We start from the raw sequence: 6000 nt of genomic DNA, 5'->3' as shown, positions 1-6000 counted from the left end.
TAGGTTAAACCACATTTTGCAGAAGCACACAGAGCAAAATGTTTTACATCAAATACGTTGATGAGTGCACTCTGCGATGACAAAGTGTATTCTGTATGTAAAGAAATCAAAGAACCATCTTTAAAACATTGCTAAGATTAAAAAAAAAAGAGTTACTGTATGTTTCTAACTAACAGAGAATAAAAACTCCAAAGTTGTAAAACATAAATCAGTTTTCAATTTAGGGCCAGCAGTATGTTCCCCTAGAAAATCCTATTAAAGCAGGATTCAATTTTAAAATCCTATTAACTGGTTTAAAACACAAAACTGAATTCAGTGTGACCACTAGACATTACCTGATTCGCTCCTGTGCCCCTTCCTGGCCCACGCCAAGTTATCATCACGTCCAATGCCACATTGTGTCAGTTCATGTTATCATTGTGTTTGCATCTAGTAAAATAAAGGTTGTTGAAACTCTCTGCTGCCTCCACTCTGGGTTCTCTGCTCTTGGGATCGGTTTTGGTACTGGCCATCAGCAGTTTTGACAGATACAGGCATTTCCTAGGACACATGGATGTAATCCCTTTACAAATGTGTAGGCATAGAAATGTGCTTTTTAAGGTTCCTGGTAAACCGACTTAATCTAAATCCATGCAGTTAATTCTTTAGAAATAATTTTACCAGAAAAGATTGTAATTACCTCTTGTAGTGTATGTTGCACCACAAATAAGAATATTATAAAGGTGACTTCTAACCAAGAACAGTTTAATTGCCTGTGTATTAAATCATTGCATTTCTATAATATGCAACATGTAAGATATTGTTATACAGTCTTAAAGTTTGTTCATATAAAACAGGGATGATACTTTTCATGTCCATGATTCCAGTAGGTTCTACTTGGGTCTCAGTGATGTAAATGTCATCACGAGACTGTTAGTGTGAAGGTTTGTGTGGATGTGTACATACCTTCCTGGTCTGTGGTAAATTTACATTACAATGCACCAACTATGCAGCTACCTTGGCAGTGGACAAGCAGACATCAAGGAAACATAACAGCAATAACTACGGTACTCGGTTATCTGAGTGTAATCTAGGCTTGAGACTTTTTGTTGAATTCAAGTGCCTGTAAAGCTGCTGACAGCCTTAATGTCAATGATGGTAAGAAGTGAACCACCAGTTGTCTCAGTTCCAAAACAAATAAGCAAATATTATTTTACCAAACATCTTCTGATTGCTTCCACGGCAAGTCTTTCCTCCAGCATGGAATAACACATCAAATCCATTCATGTCATGACTGATACTATAAATGAATAATTGTTACTGTACACAACATCTGACTTTAGGAGAGGAAAATATGACATTACTCAAAAGAAGAAAAAGTGTTTTTCTGGTGTCTCATGACAGCAGACAGCTGGACCCCACATTGGATCTTATTATTTCAACCCCATTCAATATACAACAGGCATTTTTCACAAAACGTGGACTGTGTTTACAAGGCACCGCCTCATTAGTCTTGCGCTCATGCTGTAAATGACCACAATCTACAGCTTTTGCATTTGGTATCTTGTGTTTGACTGGTTTGACAACAGATGCAGTAGCACTCTCGTGATTAGCATCAAACTACTTGCATGGCTGTGAATGGTAAATGTCACACAATCAAAGGCAACAATTACAATCAGTCAAAAAAGAGCCGATGTTCAGTTTTTTTGATCTTTCCATGTGAGAAAAGAGGCTGCATGTGTGTGAAGCTAACTGATGTGAATCAGGTGTAATCTCAGCAAACAGGGAAGTGAAATGTGGTTTTGCATGTAAATCGGGTTACTCTTCATTGGCTCAAATATGAACTGTAATGGTTTCTTCATGCTCAAACGTTTAAAGGTCCAAATGCTTCATGGAGACTCTGTGATAAGCAGATTCCAAGTTTTCAAGAGAAACAATGATGGTCAAAACAATTACACAAGCGAATCTGCTGCAGGAAAGGTATTTGTAGTATTTTCTTCTCAAATGTTTTAACGTCTAAGTTGGTGGTCATGTCACTGATTTTAAGTTCCAGTGGTAAATAGTCATAATCATCAACACGTGAGAATTTCATGTTAAAAGTGTATCAGAAAAGGGAAACATATTGTTTGTATCAGAATTAACAGACCCCTGGATTTTTCTGGAGCTCAGGCAGGCCCACTGGTAGATGTCCAAACCGCAACTTTGAGAGATTTTCCATTGGAATTCATATCAGATCTGTCAGGAGGCCTCTAGACTGGAACCCCAGTGCTTAGCATCCTGAAGCCTATTTGCAAATTACCTCCTTCACCAGTCGAGTGTAGAATAACACATAGCAGCCAGCCATCTGTCCAAGACCAAGCTCCCTGGGTCAGCTACTGCAAAGAGGAGGGATACAGGGCAGGACTAAGGAGGGTGTCAAAGCTGCCTAACCAAACCCTATTGATATGAAACCTGTTGCTGCTTTGACATTCACCCATTGGTGTCCCATTTCTCTTATTATGGGTGTTTTTTGAAGGAAGTGTCCAGAGTTGTTAGCAGTATACGCTTTTTTACTGGTTTTTGACATCCGGGTATAATAAAGCAGACCATAGCAGACTTGAGTGTAGTGTCCGTGTTCTAAATTTGCATGATGAATGGTGGCAGTGGCTGAGTGTGACAGGTTGCCTGCTATAATGGGTCTCTGAGGAACCTAATCAGCCATTTCCACTGCACTAAGGATAAATAAGCTGGGCAACTCTACTCTAAGGGGGTCCAGCCACGAAACAGCTGACTGATGGCACTTTTGCAAAAAATACTAAGAACACTAAAGAATTACATCGATAAAAAAAAATAAATATATATATATATATATATAGAGAGAGAGAGCACAGAAACAAAGACCTCAATTCAGTTTGCAAGTCAACATTTTAGAGTACACATGCATGGATTTGCAAGCACAGAAATAGACTTCAGCAGAAGGGAAGACAGAATCATGAGGGTAATTATTTAAGTGAGAGAATGCTGTGCTGTGTTGCTTAAAGTATGGCTGCAGTAAACTGCAGAGGAAGGAAGCCAGTTTCTACTGCCCAACATATCTAATTAATTCACTTGTCAAGTATATCTACAATATGAGCTAATAAAATGAGAAACAGCACAACTGAAAAAAAAACTATTAAAGCTTTTTGTTAGCTCATTGAGGTCTGAGGTCAAAGCTCTATGGCTGCAGACCCCTTCTACTAAAGCTTCTTCCGACCTTCTCCGTGCATCTCCATCAACACTCTCAAACCAAACATTTCATCTGTAGTGCACTTTCTTGGCATGAAGTCATACCAGCAGTAACAGTTACTACAGCTTCTCACAGGACCCTTGTTCTTGAAAACTTTTCTTTCTTAGGCATCCTCTCACTTTTGATGAGTGCATGAAACAGTCTAAAAAGTTCATTGCCCTCTCTCACAGACAAACCGGTCACCTTTCCACTCTTCACGTTCTTCGTGGTTGGCCTCACTTCTTTCTTACTAATTCTCTGCCTCTGCACTTACTAACTCACTAATTTTCCTCCATCTGTTCTGTTCTCTTCTCTAACATACTCTTTCCATGTTCTGAACACATTCTCTTCACTCATGATTACATTTCCATCTCTATCCTTAATCACCCTATCCTGCTGCTCATCCTTTCCATTGCGATCTCTCCTAGCCAATTAATTCAAGCCCGTTTCTCCTTCCTTAGTGGTCTTGCATACAACTCATTATGAGCCTTTTCCTTTGCCACCTCTCTCTTTGCTGTATGTCCAGCTTCCAGTACTCCTGTCTACTTTCTTCATCTCCCTGACTATCAAACTTTTTCTTTATCATCCTCTTCCTTTGAGTGCTTTCCTGTATTTTGTCATTCCATCGCTACGTCCACCTGTCATCTTTGCTTTGGCCAGAGAATACACCAAACACCTTCTTGGCAGCATCCCTCACCATTTCATTTCATTTCCCAGTCATCTGGTAACGCTCCACTTCATCCCAGAGCCTGTCTCACAAGCACACGTCATGTTGGCAGAAGCTTCTGGAGATAAATTGCGACATATAATTGTAAGTGTCCCGTCAACAGCGATTATTATAAATACCCAAACTTCAGGGGATGAAAATGTGCTTTATGATTTGTTGTTCAGCATAAGAAAACTATGTTTTTGCTTTTCAGATAACAAGGTACACTTCGTCTAAGACTGTTACAGCCCTAGCAGGGCCTCCTCCTGTAGTTGCCCTTGTGTGGGTGTGTCCTGCTGTCTCTCCTGCCTCAAGTGCCACCTTTTTTTTTGTACAGCTGACTCCCATCAGCAATTAGAAGTATTTAAGGCCAGGGAGAGGTGAGCTCCAGGGCCATATCTCATTATGTAATAGATGTGGAAAAAAATTGGTGGACAAAGCATAACAATATTTCTTTTTCTGAGACTGTGGCTTATTTAACTTTAGTTTCTTATATGCTCTAGTCAAGTCAAACATTGATCATCAGTTATGTGTCTTCATGCTCTCTAGTTCTACAGCCTTCACCAAAGCATACATGTGCATATATGTCACTTTCTATTTGAACTGTCAGCAGTCATCCTGCATGTCGTGATGCTCCAGCTCCAGTGAACATCTTTTGCACCCAATCTCAAACTAGCTTGCCACCAACAGCTTAAAACGTAAAAAAACATAGCTGTGACTGAAAGTTACAGATTCTCCATTGACAGTTACCAAGTGGGTGTTTATTGGTGTTTATATACTGTGATTACCTTGTAATGTTTGATTCATTAGGACCACATTATGTAATGGAGGAAGGAGAAATCAGGAGATCAGTGGAGCCTTTGTTTAAGTGAGGTGGCTGTACTCCAGTGACAAGGCTACACTACGCTGACAGATGGGAGACCTGCCCAGTTGTAGAGGCTTAGCCATTTGCGTCATGAATCACTCGGTGAAAGAACTTCTGTTTCATGACTCAGATACTGGACAGAAATGCACGATGCTAAGGCAGTCAGATACAAAAGGATGACGCATAAGACTGGTTGCAGGTTGGCAGGCAGATTTAAATAAAATATGCACAAATAAAGAGACTTAGAACAAGAAAAAACAATGACAGAAGAATAAAGCCAATCTGGCAAAACATTAGTTAAGAGGAGCTTGTAAATATATTGAGGCTGATTAGGTGGAAACAGGTGAGATGGAAAGTAATTAAGATCAGTTGATCTTACTGGAAGGAAAGCAGCTCAAGGGTATTGGCAGGGTTGGAAATAACAATGAAGTAATGAAGTGAAAAGACAAAGGCATAGCAGAATGACTGAGTGCAAGAAAATCACTAAATTAAGACTCAAGCTGCATTCTGAAACTCTATTAATATTACTTAGTTTGTTCTGATGCGCTGCTGAGCCGGAGGAAAGACACCACTTTTTATCTATGAATACACAAAACTATCACCTGTCAGTGCAAATTACTACAATGTGTTTTGGCACAAACGCAAATGATGGCAAATTAAGATACAATACATTTGGACTTATCCTGCAGAATGTGCAGCAGAATGTAAAAAAAAGAATAACTTGCAAATCACCTCTCAGTTGATATTAGGTAGAATAAACAAAGTCTAGGGTGCATATAAGCAAAAGCCATTCCAGGTAAAGAGCTTCTGGCAGCAGCAGCAGTGGCATAAATAAGAAACACATCTGCATTCAGATTGGATGTGAGCATAAAGACGTCAAACTGGCTTCCAAATCACTGCAATTAAATGTGATGTTTGTGGTGAACTGGCTGACAGTTAATACAGCAGAAAGACGCGTGACTCTGAATATCCTTCCAGAAAAAAATCACAATAGTTATTAAGAGCGAGTCACTGTGTGGTTACCGTGTCCTGTTACACCCTTCTGAACAGAATCTCATCCGTCACTAAAAATAGTACTGCCTCCATACAGCATCCTTATTCAACTATGGAAGAGCAGAAAGGGAAGTTACATGTATGACATAACTGTGACAAAAGTACCCAAAAAGAAAATAGATGATAAGGCAAGCTTGCACATTTGGATCTGCA

The sequence above is a fragment of the Rhamphochromis sp. 'chilingali' genome (genome assembly GCF_963969265.1).
Source record: "Rhamphochromis sp. 'chilingali' genome assembly, chromosome: 2".
Classification (NCBI taxonomy): Eukaryota; Metazoa; Chordata; class Actinopteri; order Cichliformes; family Cichlidae; genus Rhamphochromis; species Rhamphochromis sp. 'chilingali'.
The sequence above is the reverse complement of the archived record's forward strand: the minus strand, read 5'-3'. Positions refer to the sequence as shown.